This window comes from Bubalus kerabau, chromosome 18 (genome assembly GCF_029407905.1).
Source record: "Bubalus kerabau isolate K-KA32 ecotype Philippines breed swamp buffalo chromosome 18, PCC_UOA_SB_1v2, whole genome shotgun sequence".
Classification (NCBI taxonomy): Eukaryota; Metazoa; Chordata; class Mammalia; order Artiodactyla; family Bovidae; genus Bubalus; species Bubalus kerabau.
The window spans coordinates 20,768,733-20,790,886 of record NC_073641.1 but is presented as its reverse complement, the minus strand read 5'-3'; the positions used below and the strand labels follow the sequence as shown (position 1 = coordinate 20,790,886).

At 39.7% G+C, this 22,154-nt stretch overlaps 1 long non-coding RNA gene across 4 annotated transcripts in view; it reads right to left on the bottom strand.

The window, feature by feature from the left end:
- The window catches only part of LOC129633320 (uncharacterized), a 607,349-nt gene that overhangs the window by 413,522 nt on the left and 171,673 nt on the right, over positions 1-22,154 (bottom strand). The window lies entirely within an intron of this gene.

The following is a 22,154-nucleotide window of genomic DNA, read 5'->3' as shown; positions in this document are numbered from 1 at the left end:
ATGAAAGGAGAAATTAACAATAACACAATAATAGTGGGAGACTTTAATACCCCACTCACACCTATGGCTAGATCAACTAAACAGAAAATTAACAAGGAAACACAAACTTAAACGATACAATAGACCAGTTAGACCTAATTGATATCTATAGGACATTTCATCCCAAAACAATGAATTTCACCTTTTTCTCAAGCGCACATGGAACCTTCTCCACGATAGATCACATCCTGGGCCATAAAGCTAGCCTTGGTAAATTCAAAAAAATAGAAATCATTCCAAGCATCTTTTCTGACCACAATGCAGTAAGATTAGATCTCAATTACAAGAGAAAAACTATTAAAAATTCCAACATATGGAGGCTGAAAAACACGCTGCTGAATAACCAACAAATCACAGAAGAAATCAAAAAAGAAATCAAAATTTGCATAGAAACGAATGAAAATGAAAACACAACAACCCAAAACCTGTGGGACACTGTAAAAGCAGTGCTAAGGGGAAAGTTCATAGCAATACAGGCACACCTCAAGAAACAAGAAAAAAGTCAAATAAATAACCTAACTCTACACCTAAAGCAACTAGAAAAGGAAGAAATGAAAACCCTAGGGTTAGTAGAAGGAAAGAAATCTTAAAACTTAGAGCAGAAATAAATGCAAAAGAAACCATAGCAAAAATCAACAAAACCAAAAGCTGGTTTTTTGAAAGGATAAATAAAATTGACAAACCATTAGCCAGACTCATCAAGAAACAAAGGGAGGAAAATCAAATCAATAAAATTAGAAATGAAAATGGAGAGATCACAACAGACAACACAGAAATACAAAGGATCATAAGAGAGTACTATCAACAATTATATGCCAATAAAATGGACAACGTGGAAGAAATGGACAAATTCTTAGAAAAGTACAACTTTCCAAAACTCGACCAGGAAGAAACAGAAAATTTTAACAGACCCATCACAAACACGGAAATTGAAACTGTAATCAAAAATCTTCCAGCAAACAAAAGCCCAGGTCCAGATGGCTTCACAGCTGAATCCTACCAAAAATTTAGAGAAGAGCTAACACCTATCCTGCTCAAACTCTTCCAGAAAATTGCAGAGGATGGTAAACTTCCAAACTCATTCTATGAGGCCACCATCACCCTAATACCAAAACCTGACAAAGATCCTACAAAAAAAGAAAACTACAGGCCAATATCACTGATGAACATAGATGCAAAAATCCTTAACAAAATTCTAGCAATCAGAATCCAACAACACATTAAAAAGATCATACACCATGACCAAGTGGGCTTTATCCCAGGGATGCAAGGATTCTTCAATATCCGCAAATCAATCAATGTAATACACCACATTAACAAATTGAAAGATAAAAACCATATGATTATCTCAATAGATGCAGAGAAAGCCTTTGACAAAATTCAACATCCATTTATGATAAAAAAAAAAAACTCTCCAGAAAGCAGGAATAGAAGGAACATACCTCAACATAATAAAAGCTATATATGACAAACCCACAGCAAACATTATCCTCAATGGTGAAAAATTGAAAGCATTTCCTCTAAAGTCAGGAACAAGACAAGGGTGCCCACTTTCATCATTACAATTCAGCATAGTTTTGGAAGTTTTGGCCACAGCAATCAGAGCAGAAAAAGAAATAAAAGGAATCCAAATTGGAAAAGAAGAAGTAAAGCTCTCACTATTTGCAGATGACATGATCCTCTACATAGAAAACCCTAAAGACTCCACCAGAAAATTACTAGAACTAATCAATGACTATAGTAAAGTTGCAGGATATAAAATCAACACCCAGAAATCCCTTGCATTCCTATACACTAATAATGAGAAAACAGAAAGAGAAATTAAGGAAACAATTCCATTCACCATGGCAACGGAAAGAATAAAATACTTAGGAATATATCTACCTAAAGAAACTAAAGACCTATATATAGAAAACTATAAAACACTGGTGAAAGAAATCAAAGAGGACACTAACAGATGGAGAAATATACCATGTTCATGGATTGGAAGAATCAATATAGTGAAAATGAGTATACTACCCAAAGCAATCTATAGATTCAATGCAATCCCTATCAAGCTACCAACAGCATTCTTCACAGAGCTAGAACAAATAATTTCACAATTTGTATGGAAATACAAAAAACCTCGAATAGCCAAAGCGATCTTGAGAAAGAAGAATGGAACTGGAGGAATCAACCTACCTGACTTCAGGCTCTACTACAAAGCCACAGTTATCAAGACAGTATGGTACTGGCACAAAGACAGAAATATAGATCAATGGAACAAAACAGAAAGCCCAGAGAGAAATCCACGCACATATGGACACCTTATCTTTGACAAAGGAGGCAAGAATATACAATGGATTAAAGACAATCTTTTTAACAAGTGGTGCTGGGAAATCTGGTCAACCACTTGTAAAAGAATGAAACGAGAACACTTTCTAACACCATACACAAAAATAAACTCAAAATGGATTAAAGATCTAAACGTAAGACCAGAAACTATAAAATTCCTAGAGGAGAACATAGGCAAAACACTCTCTGACACACATCACAGCAGGATCCTCTATGACCCACCTCCCAGAATATTGGAAATAAAAGCAAAAATAAACAAATGGGACCTAATTAACCTTAAAAGCTTCTGCACATCAAAGGAAACTATTAGCAAGGTGAAAAGACAGCCTTCAGAATGGGAGAAGATAATAGCAAATGAAGCAACTGACAAACAACTAATCTCGAGAGTATACAAGCAACTCCTACAGCTCAACTCCAGAAAAATAAATGACCCAATCAAAAAATGGGCCAAAGAACTAAATAGACATTTCTCCAAAGAAGACATACAGATGGCTAACAAACACATGAAAAGATGCTCAACATCACTCATTATCAGAGAAATGCAAATCAAAACCACTATGAGGTACCATTTCACGCCAGTCAGAATGGCTGCGATCCAAAAGTCTACAAGCAATAAATGCTGGAGAGGGTGTGGCGAAAAGGGAACCCTCTTACACTGTTGGTGGGAATGCAAACTAGTACAGCCACTATGGAGAACAGTGTGGAGATTCCTTAAAAAACTGGAAATAGACCTGCCTTATGATCCAGCAATCCCACTGCTGGGCATACACACTGAGGAAACCAGAAGGGAAAGAGACACGTGTACCCCAATGTTCATCGCAGCACTGTTTACAATAGCCAGGACATGGAAGCAACCTAGATGTCCATCAGCAGATGAATGGATAAGAAAGCGGTGGTACATATACACAATGGAGTATTACTCAGCCATTAAAAAGAATACATTTGAATCAGTTCTAATGAGGTGGATGAAACTGGAGCCTATTATACAGAGTGAAGTAAGCCAGAAAGAAAAACACCAATACAGTATACTAACACATATATATGGAATTTAGAAAGATGGTAACAATAACCCTGTGTACGAGACAGCAAAAGAGACACTGATGTATAGAACAGTCTTATGGACTCTGTGAGAGAGGGAGAGGGTGGGAAGATTTGGGAGAATGGCATTGAAACATGTAAAATATCGTGTATGAAACGAGTTGCCAGTCCAGGTTCAATGCACGATACTGGATGCTTGGGGCTGGTGCACTAGGACAACCCAGAGGGATGGAATGGGGAGGGAGGAGGGAGGAGGGTTCAGGATGGGGAACACATGTATACCTGTGGCAGATTCATTTTGATATTTGGCAAAACTAATACAATTATGTAAAGTTTAAAAATAAAATAAAATTTAAAAAATAAATAAATAAAAAATAAAAAGCATCAATTCTTCGGCGCTCAGTTTTCTTCGCAGTCCAACTCTCACATCCATACATGACTATTGGAAAAACCATAGCCTTGACTACATGGACCTTTGTTGGCAAAGTAATGTCTCTGCTTTTGAACATGCTATCTAGGTTGGTCGTAACTTTCCTTCCAATTACTCAGCTATTAGAAAGAATGCATTTGAATCAGTTCTAATGAGGTGTATGAAACTGGAGCCTATTATACAGAGTGAACTAAGTCAGAAAGAAAAACACCAATACAGTATATTAACGCATATATATGGAGTTTAGAAAGATGGTAACGATGACCCTATATGCAAGACAGCAAAAGGGATGGGTATTTCTGACCCACGGACAGCTATTTAGGTTACTTTGCCATCAGGTATACACTGTATCTTTATAACTTTTGCTTCTATATTTACATTACAGGCTTGTGTTGGTGCATGTTAAGTCGCTTCAGTCATGTCTGACTCTTTGCGACCCTATGGACTGTAGCTCGCCAGGTTCCTCTGGCCATGGGATTCACCAGGCAAGAATACTGGAGTGGGTTGCCATTCCCTTCTCCAGGGGATCTTCCTGACTCAGGGATTGAACCTGTGTTTCCTGCAACTGCTGCATTGCAGGTGGATTCTTTACCACTTAGTCACTGAGGAAGTCCATTACAGGCTTAGGTCATTTTAAAGTTGTTGAAGCTTAGATTGCATTAACATTAAATCAAAAATGTATAGCCCAAACAACTGTTTCTTGGATCTTTTTCAGAAGTTTCCTAACTCCCAGGGGGTCTTGAGAGTTATCATGTCTTCTTTATCCCCTGCTTAGATTCCTACACCAAAAAAAAACCACTAGATAGAATCCACTAAAGCTGAATATATGTATATCTTTGTACCAGCTATTTCACTCCCTGGTATATACCCAACAAAAATGCATTCATGTGGCCATAATAAAAGTACAGGGTCATTATTTGTAATAGTTCTGAACTATAAATAACCCAGATGTCCATCAACAGAAGAAGGGATAATGGATACTTAGACTGGGGTATATTTTTATATATATATATGTATATATATATATAATATCGTGGAATACTATACAGCAATGAATGGGGCTTCCCAGGTGGCACTAGTGGTAAAGTACCCGCCTGCCAATGCAGGTATAAGAGACACTGTTTCAATTCCTGGGTCAGGAAGATCACCTGGAGGAAGGCATGGCAAGCCACTCCAGTATTCTTGCCTGGAGAATCCCATGGACAGAGGAACCTCATGGGCTACAGTCCATAGGGTCTCAAAGAGTCGGACATGGCTGAAGTGACTTAGCATGCATACAGCAATGAAAAGGAGCAAACTACTGTTACGTATAACAATATAAATGAACATCACACATACGATGCTGACTTGTCAATCTTAAGAGAATGTATAATGAATAATTTAATTTATGAAAGTTTGAAAACTGGTCAAACAATATTACCATTGGGGGATAGAAATGGAAGGAAGTTTGAGGTAGATAACTAGGATGTTGGTAATATTCAATTTCTTGATCTGGATGGAAGTTACATGAATGTGATCATTGTATGAAAATTCATCATGTTTAACAGATGATTTTCATATTTTTTCTATATTTTTGTCAAACAAAATAATCTATTTAAGTTTGAAAAGAATGAAAGCAAAGATAAAATAATGATTACTATGAGCAGCATAATGAAAGAATTCTTTCTCCAAATGGTCACTAGCCTTGTTGCAAAAGTTCAATCTTGCTGAGTGAGCCTTAGGATTCAGAGTTATGGTTTTAGAAAATAGTTTACCTGGAAGGCTGTCTCACCCAAGTCACCGAGAGACATAGGCAATTGGACCCTTTTCTGCACAGTGACTGAGTAAAGGGAGTCTGAAGGGACACAATGGGGACTCGGCTGTCACCTGGATAAGTAAATAGAACTTTTCTGAAGTCTGATGAGATTGAATCACTTTTTCTGAGAAGAGTTAGTTTGGCTTTCTCTTCAGAAGAAAAAGGGAGTGTCCTAGAAGTAGCATATCACTCTGGAAGGGTACTTGGTGACCACACTCCAGATGAGTATTCCAAGAAAGCAGATGCAATTATGCTCTAGAGGAGACTACAAGCTTTCCATGAAAAAATTCCTGATCTGACACCTAATGCTAGAACTTCTTTGAAAAAAATATTTAATGACTCAGTTATGATGGCAGTTCATTCAATCATTCTATAAAAACGTAGTGCTTTCCATGTGCCTCGTATCGTGTAAGATGTGGTGATTCGATGATAAATAAGAGAGACAAAATCTGCCCTCAAATGGGGCTGTAGTCCAGCAAGGCAGACAGATACATCAGCCAAACAATTAAGTGTACAGATGGGAACAAATGGGGAAAATACCAAAAGTAGTCTAGAGCAGAAGTTAGGATAGTGTTCCAGAGCTTTCTGCCAACAGCAAAGAATGGTCTTGGCAGCTCAGATAAGTGAGAGGGAGCATCAGAAAAGACAAAGCTGAGAGCCGGCATAGGTGAATGTTTCAGGAGGGAGAGCAAAAGCAGCTGCACAAGGGAATAACCACAGCACAGGAGAGCCAAGAACAAGAATTTACCAACAGAGGGACCACACCAGTGAATCCGTGAGAGGCAGGCATTCTGACAACCCCTCTTGCATCACCTTAACACTCAGAGTTTTGTGTCATTTTAAGGAAAGAAAGAAAAAGACTACAACAAACATGCTGTTACTATTTCCCAAGACTAAACGTTCTTTCTGGACATTTGAGTCCATGCTGGCCAGAAAATTTGCAGTTATTTACTGGGCTGACTACTGGAAAGGGTAGCCCAGTAATCTAGAACAGCCACAGTATCTAGGTAAGGTCAACAAACTCGACAGCAGAGATAGATCAGGAGTGAAATGTCCCTCTCAGCACATTTTACCTGGAATTTCTCATCAACACCATAATTCTACTCTGCATCCCATTAATAGCAAAGGTGAACAAATATTTTGTTCTACTATTTAGTTGCTCAGCAAACATTTATTGCATATCATTGTGTGCCACGGTCTGGGGAGAACTAGGAAAGTGTAAAAGCAAAGCTGTTGTTAACAGGTCACCTAACACAGTGGAAACAAACATGCACTTTGGAACCTGATCACACGAGGTTTAAACTGTGATTCGACTTCTCAGGTTAGGCACTACACTCCCCACAACGTCATTCCCATAATGTGAGGATAAAAATATTACCCTGAAGCATTGTGCAGGATTGAATGAGACAGTATGTGCGAAGCATCCCTGGAAAGTTCTGCCCCAGAAGGTACTGGTTCAGAAAGAGCTGAATCCCTTGGGCTCAAGCCCATCTTCCTTCTCTCTGCATCAACTCACCTCCTCACTGGAATTTACAAGCACACATACAAACACTGTTGTTTGGCTGCCATTCATATACCCGCCCCTACAAACAGCTGTCTTTGGCCATCCTTTGTATGAAATTCAACCTGCACACTGAAGGATAGACCTGACTCTTAGCTTAGGTCCTTTTGAGCAGAAAATTCCAGCAGTCAGATGCCTTGACCACGGTCTATGAAAGCAAAGGCTGTGATTTCTTGCACTACCCCACTGTCCTGGAATTTTTACTCAGTGTGGAATGGTGTGACCAGAAAAAGACCACATTGGAGTCCTCTAACAAGCTGGTTCAGGCAGGGGACCCTCCTGTCCAAGTTTAAGCCCAGGACAATCTGGAAATAAATGCTATAGGAACATAAGAATTTCTAAGAGACAGTCTTTCCACCAGACTATTTCACCAGGTATATTTTCAAAACAATCTTTCTCCCTGAGCTACTCTACTCCTATAGCTATTTTATAGGAATGCTGCTTGTGTTCATTCCTTTTCTGGTTTGAAACTTACTCTGAATCTCAAACAAGTCCAAGGTCTTGATATGCTTGCTCGTTGATCTGTACATTCCGTAACATTCTTTGGATTAAAAAAAAAATGCGCTGTTACCTAAACTGTGTTCACTATGAATGCTATTGGTCAGTGTGTGGACTTCAATAAATATTTCAGCTACTGCTAATCATATTTTGTATAATGACTTCGTATAACTTTGTGTGTGTTAGTCACTTATGTCCGACTCCTTGTGACCCCATGGACTACAGCCCACCAAGCTCCTCTGTCCATGGGATTCCCAGGCAAGAATATTAAAGTGTGCAGCCATTTCCTTCTCCATGGGATCTTCCCGACCCAGGGATTAACCAAGGTCTCCTACATTGCAGGCAGATTCTTTACTGTCTGAGCCATTTTGTATAATGACTTTGTATAATTTTAAAGGTGGTAAAAGTGTTAGAAATCTACCACTAAATAAGTCTGAGAAATGATACCAAGAAAATTACAAGAAAAAATCAATTATCATCCAAAGGCTCTTTATAGCCAAATTGTCCAAAATATATTTATTCAAATTAATGACAAATTTTTTTGAACAGTCAAGTCAGTGGCCATATATAGATACAGCTCTGACTCACTTTAACAAAAAGGATCCTTCATCTGATTCATTAACTAGTCAGAAAGAGAAGAGTACAATCCCTGATCAAAAGTCAGGGGGCAGGATACACTGAGCTAAGAAATTATAACTCATGGTCTGTGTCAGGGTACTCCAGCCATAGGCTCTGGATGTTCCAGGGAAGTACACAAAGTGAGGTTCAATCTGCCCAAACCAAGGTAGGCTCTGGGCCAGGGCAGTAATATCAGCAAGCTGGACAGTCAAATGGAAAGACAGAAAGCCATGACCTTCCCCTTGGTTGCATCATCACACTCTCATCTCACATCTCTCAATAAGGATCCTCTCATGTCCTCTCCCAGTTCCACGGATGACTTGTTCTCTCCTCTCTGATTCATCTCAAGGCTCATCTTGACAATACAGATGCTAACCCACTGAAATAACCCCAAGGCTGAAAGCTTAAAATACATGAGGGATGAATAAGTGCACCTGGGGCTTCAAGGACTAATGCCATAAAACTGTCATTTCCCACCAAACGCTGTTTCACCCACTCACTCGATGTACATCTGTGGCCCATTCACACTGCATATGGCTGCGGACAGAAAATGCCTTGGTTCAAAACTAGCACAGTGGGTCTGGAAGAGGCTTCTGCAGCAGCATTGGCTCCTTCTCAGTTTTAGCTTCAAACCTTGTCACCCTAACATAAGGACGCCGAACAAGCCCATACGGAGGCTCAGAAACTTCCAAATACGGGTTCCGCTCTGTGGGTGACTTACTAAAGTGTGGCTTGAGCAAAGGATTATTTAAAGACCTAAAATGCCAAAAGCATCTAACTCTATCTCTGCTACTTTTAAACATGGCAGTGTTTTCAACCAAACAAAGGAAGATTCTACTCTAGATAAAAAGGGCTTCAGGGCAAGTGTCCCACAGTTTCTCCCAGTAGAGCCTCTAAGTAGTTGAAATTCTTGCAAGGAATTCTCTATATTCTTAGCACAATGCATGGAGTCCTTTCCCACCTGTTAGCTTCTCTTCTGAGCATTTAGAATGCAAGGGCATTCTGCCCCACCCACTCTGGTCTCATCAACAATTAACAATGCTGCTGCTGCTGCTAAGTCATGTCAGTCATGTCTGACTGTGAGACCCCATAGACGGCAGCCCACCAGGCTCCTCCGTCCCTGGGATTCTCCAGGCAAGAATACTGGAGTGGGTTGCCATTTCCTTCTCCAATGCATGAAAGTGAAAAGTGAAAGTGAAGTCGCTCAGTCGGGTCCAACTCTTCACGACCCCATGGACTGCAGCCCACCAGGCTCCGCTGTCCATGGGATTTCCCAGGCAAGAGTACTGGAGTGGGTGCCATTGCCTTCTCTGAACAATTAACACTAGTGAACCACTAACTACTACAGTTCCTGCTTTCCTTTACTTTCCTAGGCTGAATAATATTATTTTGGTAATTCATTCAATGAAAAATTATATAATAAATTTCTATAATACTAAAAGGAATGAAAAGAACAGAAAGCATATGGTCTCTAAGAAGCTTAGAACACAGTTACAGAGAGAAAGGACACAAAACAATATAAAAAACAGACTGTAATTAAATTTTGATATGAGAGATTTAAAAAATTCAAATAAGCACTAAGGTGACAGAAATCATTATAGATAGGCAAGGGGGTGGGGGGAAGGGCAGCAAAACAGGCGACGGACTGGGCTCCATAGAGGAATTACAGGCATTTGAACTGGTGAAGGAAAATGGGCTGTTGGAGCAGGGAATTCCTGACCTTTTTTGTGCAATGGACACTTTGTAAGCCTGGAATCTAAGACCTCATCATATTTCAAAATATTTGAAATAAAATACTTGGATCACAGAGGAAATCAATAATAGCCATTTTTGCTATACTGCTTGTTTGGAAAACATGAGTTTGTTCCAGTACAATGATATGTTAGGGAGCAGTCTGGGCATAGCACAGATTCATGTTTGTTTATGCACCATTTCCTCCACAAGAAACACCAGGCTAGTTCAAAATCGGCTCTCACTGAGCCTGAGGCCTAAGAGTACACAGAAGCCCCAGACGGTCCCCAGCTTCCTCAGTGCCCCAGGAGAGCTCTCTGGTGCACCCATTGCACCAGTGTGACAAAGTGGGAGTTGAAATGACCCCACCTCAGCGTAACTCACAAGCCTCCCCCACTTCTACAAACATATGCATGTCTTTGTCAAGGTGTGTGCTCAGTTGCTCAGTCATATCGGACTCTTTGTGATCCCGTGGACTATAGCCTGCCAGTCCTCTGTACGTGGGATTATCCAGCAGGAATACTGGAGTGGGTTGCCATTTCCGACTCCAGGCATTTTCAAGGTGAGGTACCATACTTATTCTAGTACTTATGAATTGATGTATTTCTTAACCATTTAACATATAACTGGGTATGACTGGGCTACCATTTTTATTAGGTTTCTATCTTTACTTTCATGCATAATTGATAAGATTTTTGAGTGTTATATCTTGAACCCCACGTTTCTCCTGAACTCTATGGTTTTTATGGTGTGACTCTGCAGGGTGATTTTTAAGAATATGCACGTTGCAATATAGCAGAACTGACTATATATTGAAATTTTTTAATTTGTGAAATAGTAACATATATGCTGCTTTAATAACACATTAAATTATAAGACCCAGCAGCTGGCCAAATAAACTAACATAATTTCACCATAATGATAAGCATAAATTATATAAAGAGGTATCTGTAACTGTAATATGGCATGAGAATACTTTGATTTCTATGAATGAAGCCACAGACAAGATACTGCTACTGCTTCTATGGTTTATGATCTATACTGATAATTGAAGAAAATATTCAATTTCAGTAACATATTGACAATAATGATATAATTTTACCTATCTAGTTTCACTGATGCCCTGAATTCTATCTCCGCCCTCCAGGTAAAGACATCTGTTATAGACAGGGTAGAAGGTGTGGAACATTTCTATCAGATAAATTGAAATAAGCAAGATGATATCAACTGTCTAGGTGGAATAAGTAACTTACAACAGTGAAGAGAAGAAGGAAGGGAAGAGGGGGAGTGGGAGGAGAGAAAAGAGAAACATGGGAACACATGATGGACCAATATCAAGGCCAGATAAAATTCTCTCCTGACTTTTCTATGTCACCCTTTCTGTCCCAGCTATGGTACTATGCTACTGACTCACACTCATAGCATCAACCAACATACAGCCTATATGTCATAATTATATGCAGTCATTCCTTCCCAATAAGAATTTGTCTACGTGCTTTTGCTTCCCCAAGTATAATCCAATGGCAAGATCCCTTGAATTTTTCTGTTGTCTAAACATCTTGCCAATTTTATCTTCTTGAAGACTTGGTTGTATATAAACATATCCTGTATCCATCCTGCAAAGGCAAATTCTGGTATCGCATATCCAATCTCAGTTGACTAATAATAGTGCCCTACTCATAACCATTTCAACCTGATAACAGCCTACACTTGCCTAGCTCCCAGTGGGCTCACCTAATAATTATCATCTTCTTTATTTAGAAACTAATAACATAAACTTGCTCATCTTATCAGGTTGTAGGATAGTCAATAAGATAGTTATTGTAAATCACATTACAGACCTTCGATCATTCATTGTTCAGTAGCCCGGTTGTGTCTCACTCTTTGCGACCCCATGGACTGTAGCACACCAAGCCTCTCTGCCCCTCACTATCTCCCGAAGTTTGCCCAAGTTCATGTCCATTGCATCAGAGCTGCCACCCAGCCATCCCATTCTCTGATGCTCTCCTCTCCTTCTGCCCTCAATCTCTCCCAGCATCAGAGACTTTTCCAATCAGTCAGCTGTTCACATTAGATGACCAAAATACTGGAGTTTCAACTTCAGCATCAGTCCTTCCAATGAACATTCAGGGTTGATTTCCTTTAGGATGGACTGGCTTGATCTCCTGGCAGTCCAAGGGGCTCTTAAGAGTCTTCTCCAACATCATAGTTCACAAAGCATCAATTCTTCAGCACTCAGCCTTCTTTATGGCCCAACTCTCACATCCACACAAGACTACTGGAGAAAACATAGCTTTGACTACAAGGAACTTTGTTGGCAAAGTAATGTCTCTGCTTTTTAATATGCTATTTAGTTTTGTCAAACTTTTCTTCTAAGGAGCAAGCGTCTTTTAATTTCATGGCTACAGTCAACATCTGCAGTGATTTTGGAGCCCCCAAAAATACAGTCTGTCACTGTTGCCATTTTTTCCCCATCTATTTGCCATGATGGGACCAGATGCCATGATCTTAGTCTTTTGAATGTTGAGTCTTAAGCCAGCTTTTCCACCATCCCCTTTCACCTTCATCAAAAAGTTCTTTAGTTTCTCTTCACTTTCTGCTGTAAGGGTGGTGTCACCTGCATATCTGAGGTTATTGCTATTTCTCCTGGCAATCTTGATTCCAGCTTGTGATTCTTCCAGCCCAGCATTTTGCATGATGTATTCTGCATATAAGTTAAATAATCAGGGTGACAATATACAGCCTTAATGTACTCTTTTCTCAATTTTGAACCAATCCATTGTTCCATGTCAAGTTCTAACTGTTGCTTCTTGACCTGTATACAGGTTTCTCAGGAGGCATGTAAGGTGGTCTGGTATTCCCATCTTCCACAGCTTGTTGTGATCCACACAGTCAAAGGCTTTTGTATAGTCAATGAAGCAGATGTTTTTCTGAAATTCCCTTGCTTTTCCTATGATCCAAAAGATATTGGTAATTTGATCTCTAGTTCCTCTGCCTTTTCTTTTTTTTTTTTTTTAATTTTATTTTATTTTTAAACTTTACATAATTGTATTAGTTTCTAAATCCAGCTTGAACATCTGGAAGTTCTCAGTTCATGTACTGTTGAAGCCTAGCCTGGAGAATTTTGAGCATTACCTTACTAGCAGCTGGAATGAGCATAATTGTGTGATAGTTTGAACATTCTTTGATATTACCCTTCTGTGGGATTGGAGTGAAAACTGACTTATTCCAGTCCACTGCTGAGTTTTCCAAATTTGCTGGCATACTGAGTGTAGCACTTTAACAGCACCATCTTTTAGGATTTTAAATAGCTCATCTGGAATGACATCACCTCCAGTAGTTTTGTTTGTAGTAATGCTTCCTAAGGTCCACTTGACTTCATATTCCAGGATGTCTGGCTCTAGGTGAGTGACCACACCTTTGTGGTTATCTGGGTCATTAAGACATTCTTTGTATAGTTCTTCTGTATATTCTCGCCACCTCTTCTTAATCTCTTCTGCTTTTGTTAGGTCCTTGCCATTTCTGTCCTTTATTGTGCCCTTCTTTGCATGAAACATCCCCTTGGTATCTCTAATTTTCTTGAAGAGATCTCTAGTCTTTCCATTTTATTGTTTTCCTCTATTTCTTTTCATTGTTCACTTATGAAGGCTTTCTTATCTCTCCGTGCTGTTCTGTATTTAGTTGGGTATATCAGAGCAGAAATAATGACTAGCACACTGCTGCCACTGAAAACCAATAAGCATCCCCACAGACACAATGAGTCAATTCTAATAGTCCCCTGATATTGACCCACTTACTCCAGAGTGACTCCCAGCAGGAGAACCTAACTGCCTGAGCCAAGGTGACAACTTAGTATCTGGTTGTCAGAGGCAGAGAGGTAAGAAAAGCCTTCTGCCAAGGTTGTACATGACAGACAACTGCCCCACCTTGGAAGGGGGTTGAGTCTGAGTGGTCAAAAAAAATGACATCTGTCAAGTAAGTCTGCTCTCTTTAGCATCACTAGTATCCAGGATGTCTATAATTTGGCTTGTCTGATATTTCTAAACCTGAGTCCTCCATCTGGGAAAAAAAAATCTCTTCTACATTTCTGTGGGTCTTGTACCATCTCACATATAAGATGTTGTGTTTAGACTGAATGATATTCTTTGTGCATCTTTGGCTTATTTCTTTCTAACTTGAGAGGTGCTTTTTGAAGGCCAGTATCTCATGGTAGTCATCTGCCTTTCAATCCCCACTTGTGCTCAGCACAGGCCTTCTACAAAGAGCTGCCTAATGCATGTCTGTGTTCTGGGTGGATGTGTTCTAAGGCAACTCAGCATGTACACTTGGAAATGTGCCACTTCCATTTGGCAGGATCGAACCTCTTCCAAATCAGACCTTTTTATTTCAGCTCACAGGAGATCTCTGCCCTAAAGGCCTTGAACTAAACCTCAGTAAAACAGATTATAAACCAGCCCAAACCACCAAAGATTTTATCAGTGTGCATGTGGCTTTGGAATGAGCCAAGAGCTGGCACAGAGCCTTGCTGAGGCTGCCAGTGAGCTCCTGAAGAAAGCCAGACAGGGGTGTATGCCCTCAGTACTGTGCTCTGGGAATCCCTGCTTATTGTGCCTTTCCATACACTGCATAAGCTAAACAAAAAGGAGTCTGAATTATTAGTTGTCTAACAAAATGAAAGAAGGTAAAGAGCATCCTATTATTTTTTCTAATCTAGAGGAAAGAAACAGCACATTTCACTTGGCTCAGAAAGAAAGATATTACATTTGTGAAGAGGATAATCTCCTCCACCCCATTTAAACGAAGAAATACTTAAAGAGGTTATAATGGGAATTTTATCTCCAGACTCAGACGGTTCCCTTGCACAATGGTTTCTCCTTCCAGCCACGACTAGCACATGGGGAGGCTTTAATCCTCCCACCTCTTCAGGAAATCATAATAGCCATCTTTCCTGAGTTATTGAGGAGAAAGAGAACAGAACACAGCCCCATTATGTGCTTCCATAAAGCAGTTACATCATGTAAGAAAATAAAAAAGCAAACATGTATCTCAAAGATAGCCTCATAGGCAGCCAAGTCCAGGTTCTGACCAAATAAATTTTGCAGATGAAGTGAGGTTTTGCATTTAAGTGAGGTTTTCTGATTATTCTAGATAAGAAGTATAATGAAAAGTTACAAAGTTCAGAGAAGAGGTGGAACACCCAATTATGTACAAAAAACAAATTATAATAATATGGACAAGTATTTGCCCACAGAAAGGGCCACAGATGCACAAATACCATCCTTTGTTTTTCTGTATAATAGAAAGAAGAACGGAGAAGGCAGTGGCAACCCACTCCAGTACTCTTGCCTGGAAAATCCCATGGACAGAGGAGCCTGGTAGGCTGCAGTCCATGGGGTTGCTAAGAGTTGGACACAACTAAGCGACTTTACTTTCACTTTTCACTTTCCTGCATTGGAGAAGGAAATGGCAACCCACTCCAGTATTCTTGCCTGGAGAATCCCAGGGACAGAGGAGCCTAGTGGGCTGCCGTCTATGGGGTCGCACAGAGTCGGACACGACAGAAGCAACTTAGCAGCAGCAGCAGAAAGAAGAAAGAATTATTTTCCAGTCTTATGCACGTCTGAGTTCTTATTCTCTACTTCTGTTATCAGCCAGTTAGTAAATAGATGTGGGAGTACTCTCTAGAGGGCTGTTTCAGCCTCACAAATACACTGGAAAACACGAGAAATGCAAAACTGAGGGGAAGTCGGGCTCCCATTTCATTATGATTGACCATCTAGTGAGTTAGAGCACCATTGTGAAACTGTTCTGAATGGAAATGAGGTTTGTTTTTTTTTTCCTGCTGAACTCATGACCATGCTCTAAAGAACACTAAAAAATAAAATTCTAGAGCCACAAAGACCATTGAATTCCTATCACTTTACCAGAGAGTAACCTGGGCTTAAAGTAGTCAAGTGCTCTGGCCCAGCACATATTCCCAAGCTGGCAGGTGTCTGATCTCCTGTCTCCAGCATGGGGCCTCTCCTGCTGCCAGGAGTGACAGGGGTCATTCCATGTCCCAGAAGTGACTGCCACTGGATTCTGAAAGACGTCCTGTGACTGAGGTAGAGCTCAAAGAGTAAGGAAGAGCTCCTGCAGCTGTGATTCCCTTCAGGTGCAGGGTGCTCATCACACACGCATACACACACTTCTTCTACCCTCTGCCTCACCTCTATCAGTAACTCACCACCATGGGCATCAGGGTTACAACTCCTGAAAGATTCTTGAGTGAGTGAGTGAAGACACTTAGTTGTGTCCAACTCTTTGCGACCCTATGGACTATAGTCTACCAAGCTCCTCCGTCCATGGGATTTTCCAGGCAACAGTTTTGGAGTGGGTTGCCATTTCCTTCTCCAGGGGATCTTCCCAACCCAGGGATCGAACCTGGGTCTCCCACATGGTAGGCAGACGCTTTACCATCTGAGCCACGAGGGAAGTCCTTAGGAGAGATCCTTAGGAGAACCAAAAGTCAAAGACATTTAAAGATTCAGAATACAACTTCCATCCTTGTTACCATGTTAATACTTAAAATGGAAAGAAGATTCACATACACAGAGACTTGACAAAGCAAAATCAGTGATCTGCAAATGCCTTGTCTCTAAAAGAGCACCATCTCTTTTAAAGAAAGAAAGTGAAGAGAGCCAAGACCAAAGCTAAGCTTAAAAGGGTAGTACCAACAAAGACGTGTGCAACTCAGAACTAGGCACCAGCTTGAAAAATGCTGGGAATATACAGTATGGAGGTAATAAATTCTCCAAGCAAACACAGACCCATCAGCCTTGTACCTCACACGAAGTTTGATCAATGTGAACTTAGAGGCAGAGAAGAGCAGCAAGCAACCACTCATGGATCCCACAGATCTTAATTTCTCCTTTAGAGACCTGTTTTCCTAAGTCTAGCACACAAAGCAAATGCAATCAACACATCAACACACAAGAAGATGTTTGCTTCTTTGGAACATAGTAAAGGATCAGGATCATGTTCACTTCTGCTTGTGAACAGCATGGTTATGGCCATAACTCTGTGTTCCTGGAAGACAGAGGAAATAGGTGAGACTTGATACTCAAGGATTAGTTTTCTTCGCTATCAAAAGGCTCCTTTGTTTTCCTGGAGATTAGTTTTCTTAAGTGGTAAAAAGGAGAAACTAAACTAGTTGTTCTTTAAGTTCATTTCCTGCTTTGAGATTTTAGTAATGCATAATTCTGAGGCCCTCAAGCATTTTGTTTCATGCTAATTCCTTTTCCTGTCTATTTGTGCTTTATTGTTTCACATTCACACTAATGTGCTAACACTACCACATAGTGATTTAGAGTGTGAATCTGGCAGTGTAGCAATGTGAATTTGTGGAAGATTTGATTTCTAAGCCTCAGTTTCTCAGTCTTTAAAATGAATACCTGTCTCATGGGGACATTTCAAGTCCTAACATCACATTAAAATGACAGAGTGAGCCCAAAGCGAACAGTAAGTGACATGGAGAAAGCACTCAAAAGCTGATAGCTGTCATTACACTTTATCATCATTTATTTGAGACCTGGTCTTAAACATGAAGGATACAGCACTGGAGAAAAACAGACAACCCTTAACTCCTTGAGATCAATAAATGTTCTTTCTGAGAATTAGCATAATCGGAAAGCCAATGCGAAAAAGACTAACAATACTTTAAAACCTAGAAAAGCTGCTGTTTTTCATACTGATAAAAATCTCTTAGGAGAGAAGTTCCCAGGACTTAGCAAAGTGCTACAATAAATACTGTGTATTCAAACGGAGAGCAACTCAAGAGGGCACTTTGACAAAGCCTAGAGATTTATCCTGATGGGTTTTTGGTTTTTTTTTATTTTATGTCTATGCTTCAAGGAAGCAGCTATATGAGTCTTCCTAGTGGGCCTGTTAAGGCATCTTGTCAAACTTCTGGCTCCCTTAAATTCATTAAATTTAAAGTCAAAGTATGGCAAACACCAAAAAGAAATAAATATGTCTTATTTCAATTTTGCAGAATACAGCTAAACTCAAGCCAAAGGGATTAGATAGAATATATGAGAAAATCATTCATTTTTAAAGTTAATTTGCAAAGATCTCTCCATAGGGTTATTATGAATGAATGCATATCAAGTTCTCAGGATTGCTCAGATTCTTTGGAACTGACTATGGCTCAGTTCTGGTTGTCTGTGAGTATGGTTTGATCACTTTGCCTGAACTCAGCACAGGGTAGATTGAAACAGGAGACTGACAGAGGCACATGGAGTGCTTCTCCCTAACCAGACACTGAAAATGCTGAAATAACTAGCAATCTGTCTGTGGAAGAGCCTAGAAAAGAGGACACTATCCCAGAAATAACTGCCTGGCTCCAATGTATAAAATATATTCACTGGGGATGATGATAATGCAGTGTTTATTGGGCACATGTATGCCTGGTGCAGTTCTAAAAGCTGCAGACACCATACCTCCTGTATTTCTGAAAGAGGAATTTGTGCCCCTTTTAGGGCTATTCCTTGCCCTTCCCCCACTCAGCTCTGTATTACAGAGCAAGTGATGCAGGTTCCCCTGTACACCATCTAGCTGTGCTTGGCTACAGGAGTGGAAGAGAGGAAAGCCAGTGTATTTCTTGCCTCTCTCTGTGCTTTATGCAGAGTCACTCGAGATTTCCTCCATGTCTCCAACTCCACCATAATTACAACTTCCTAAAGGTGACCTCTGGAGAAGGCAATGGCACCCCACTCCAGTACTGTTGCCCGGAGAATCCCATGGATGGAGGAGCCTGGTAGGCTGCAGTCCATGGGGTCGCTGGGAGTTGGACACGACTGAGCGGCTTCACTTTCTCTTTCCACTTTCATGCATTGGAGAAGGAAATGGCAACCCACTCCAGTGTTCTTGCCTGGCGAATGCCATGGATGGAGAAGCCTGGTGGGCTGCAGTCCATGGGGTCGCACAGAGTCAGACACAACTGAAGAGACTTAGCAGCAGACTTAGCAGCAAAGGTGACCTCAACCTCTGGACTTCAGTAACACAGTCTCCAGTAGGTTGCCCTCCAGGTTAGGGTTCATAGATGCTCCCTGCTGTTGCTAATACTGGGGCTTCCCTGGTGGCTCTGAAGGTAAAGAATCTGCCTGCAGTGCAGGATAGCCGGTGGGTTGTTTAGTGACCCCACTTGGCTTCTCAGCTCCTCCTTCATCTAATCAATTAAATTCCCTCTGATTCAAACACTTAAGATGGTATTTTTCTTTTTTGAACCATTATAATTTTCGTCTTACAGATGAAAAAAATTAAGAGGTGACTTGCCCAAGATCACATGTTAGAAACTGGCAATCATTGAGTCCAGTGATTCTGAAGCCAATGCTTCTGACTGATTCATTATATTGTCATCCCTTAATGAATAGTATAAAAGTGTGAAGGTTATTCTATTGCATGCGTGCTCAGTTGTGTCCAACTCTTTGTGACTCTATGAACTATAGCCCACCAGGCTCCTCTGTCCATGGGATTTTCCAGGCAAGAATACTGGAGTGGGTTGCTATTTCCTCCTCCAGGTGATCTTCGCAACTCAGGGACTGAACCTGAGTCTCCAGTGTCTCCTGCATTGGCAGGTGGATTCTTTATCCACTGAGCCACAGGGTTAGAAGTATATAAAGAGACTCTTATCTAACTCTACTCCATTAACAATGATCCTCCCCATACCCACTGTCTTGCTGCCAGTCTTCCCCAGAAGGATATGGTGAGGGGGTTGCTCTGGACTGTGAGCTTTGCTTGGGGCATCTTAGTTTATACTTAAGTCAGTAACAATAGCGATCTCCACTCACTAGTTTTGGTTCTTGACTTTTCCTGGTCATCGTAAATTTACTGTTACAAAGTAAATATACCATAAGTTGTTATGGAAAAACTCAAGCAAAGTTTTGGCCAACCCCATCCATATCATGCCCTTCCTGAACTAGGCACCAATCTCTTACAGGGGAAAATTAGGAAAAGATGTGACCACACGAAAGAACCACTCTAAGAACAGAGTTCTTCTGATTTTCCAGCAATAACTCTTTCTATAAAACAATTCTCGGGCACTCTATCCTCTAATCTGCCCAATGAAGTCTTTATGCATGAGTCCTTCCACCTTCCATCGACTAATTCAGGTTTATAGCAAAAGCAACACAAGAGATAGTCTAAACACACACAAAAATTAATTTATTAAATTTTAATTTGCCATAATTTCTGGCTAAAGATTTTCTCTTTAAGAGGAGCTGTTTAGGTAAGAAAAAATTATATATACATATATATTATATAAAAGGATATATATATTCTTCTGTAAAGTTGTTTATGCAGTTCCAAACATATATTAAATATTCATTCACTGTATTCTTTTGCTAAGAAATCATTTCATTTCCTGATTGTTAACATAAGCATACAGTAGAAGTGAAAATACAAAGAAAAAACTAAAAAATAGTACTCAAAGCCAGAGATAAGTTCTATTGATGGTTTAGCTTCTTTCTTTTCAGTCTTTTTTAAAACATAGTTAAGATTATATATATATTTATATATATATATATAGTTTTGTGTACAATGCCATCATCACTTTAAAATTTTTAAATATTTAATTTATTAAACAGTTGCATAAAATATATCAAATAGGCCTGCCACAAACTGCACTTTTATTTGAGTACTAGGTAATGTCCAGTTTTTTTATTATAAGTATTATTGTTATGAACATCTTTTTGTAAAAATGACTGCATTTTAGATTTTTCTCTAGGCTAGATTCTTAAGACAGGATAAATTTCTAAAAGTTCAATTATTGAGCCAAGGGAATATACAGGCTCAAAATCTTGAAACATACTAACAAATTGGTTTCCAGGATAATCCAAATTTCTATATGAATAAAATCACTGAAATAATTCTGAATTAGATTCATTGTCTCCTAACAAACCTGTTTTCTTTACCAAAAGAGACAAGCTTATATTCACTGAGTAAAATATAAAACCTATTAGTTTAATTAAGAACTTTAAATTTATGACTACTGTTTTCTCACTTTTCCTTTTCTTCCAGGTTCTAAAATCTTACGAGTACAAAGACATAAAGAATACATATGCAACATGCATGTTTATAATAGACTTCCGAATTTGCCAGGATGATTTTTTTTTCCTTTTTGTCAAGGTCATAGAAACGATGAATCATCTTTTTCATTTGTCTCATTCCTACAGTCTTGCAAAGGGAAATTCACCTAAGACCTCCTCTTTGCGCTGAGTGACCCTGACAGTACAGAGTATGTGAGAAGGCGCGCATCCTGCCCCTGACATTCTAACACAAGCTGAAGAAAGTAATCTGTTGACATTCAGAAAGCTACAGGCAGAAAGGAAAGCTACAATTTTCTCTCTATATTCACCTTGCAGAATTTCAGAACAGCAGTCAGACAGTTTCCTAAGTTCTTAAAGTATCATGATTTACTACCTCTTTAGGAAATGACAGGAAAATTTGTTCAATCCATTTCCCATGGTTTCACAAAATCTAGGCCAAATTGCTCTCCTAATATTTGTTGCTGTGCCCACTCCACCGGATAGTAACCATGACTCATGGTGAGATATTCGGCTACACTCACAAAGTATGGGACAGGAGATGTATCACCTGACCGCATCCCCACTGATATCTGAGCCACTCCCAAATCTCAGAGTCTTAGTTTTATCTGTAAAATAAAAGAGTCTGAGTTAAAGGAGACAAACACCCTTCTGTGTTCTAACATCCCATAATTTTAATGAGTCCTTATAAAGCATTGCTTATTTTTTAATGTTAAATATTCCTTCATTTTTTCTATATCCCAGTTTAACGATAACATTTAAATAATAGTATTCTACCAACTTCAGGAATCACATGATGTAGACTATTTAATTCATTAATTCATCCCACAAACATGCATTTTTTTTGCACTGTTGTAGTCCTGGGCTTGAAACAATGATCTAAAAGGAGGTCCCTGCTCCCATAGAGCTTATATTCTAGATTGTAAACATGTGAACAAATAGACAAAATTATTTCAGGCAGACAGAGTGATGTAGCAGTGGCTGGGTGAGGGCAAACATGCCATTCTCAGCAGGGGAGTCCGCAAA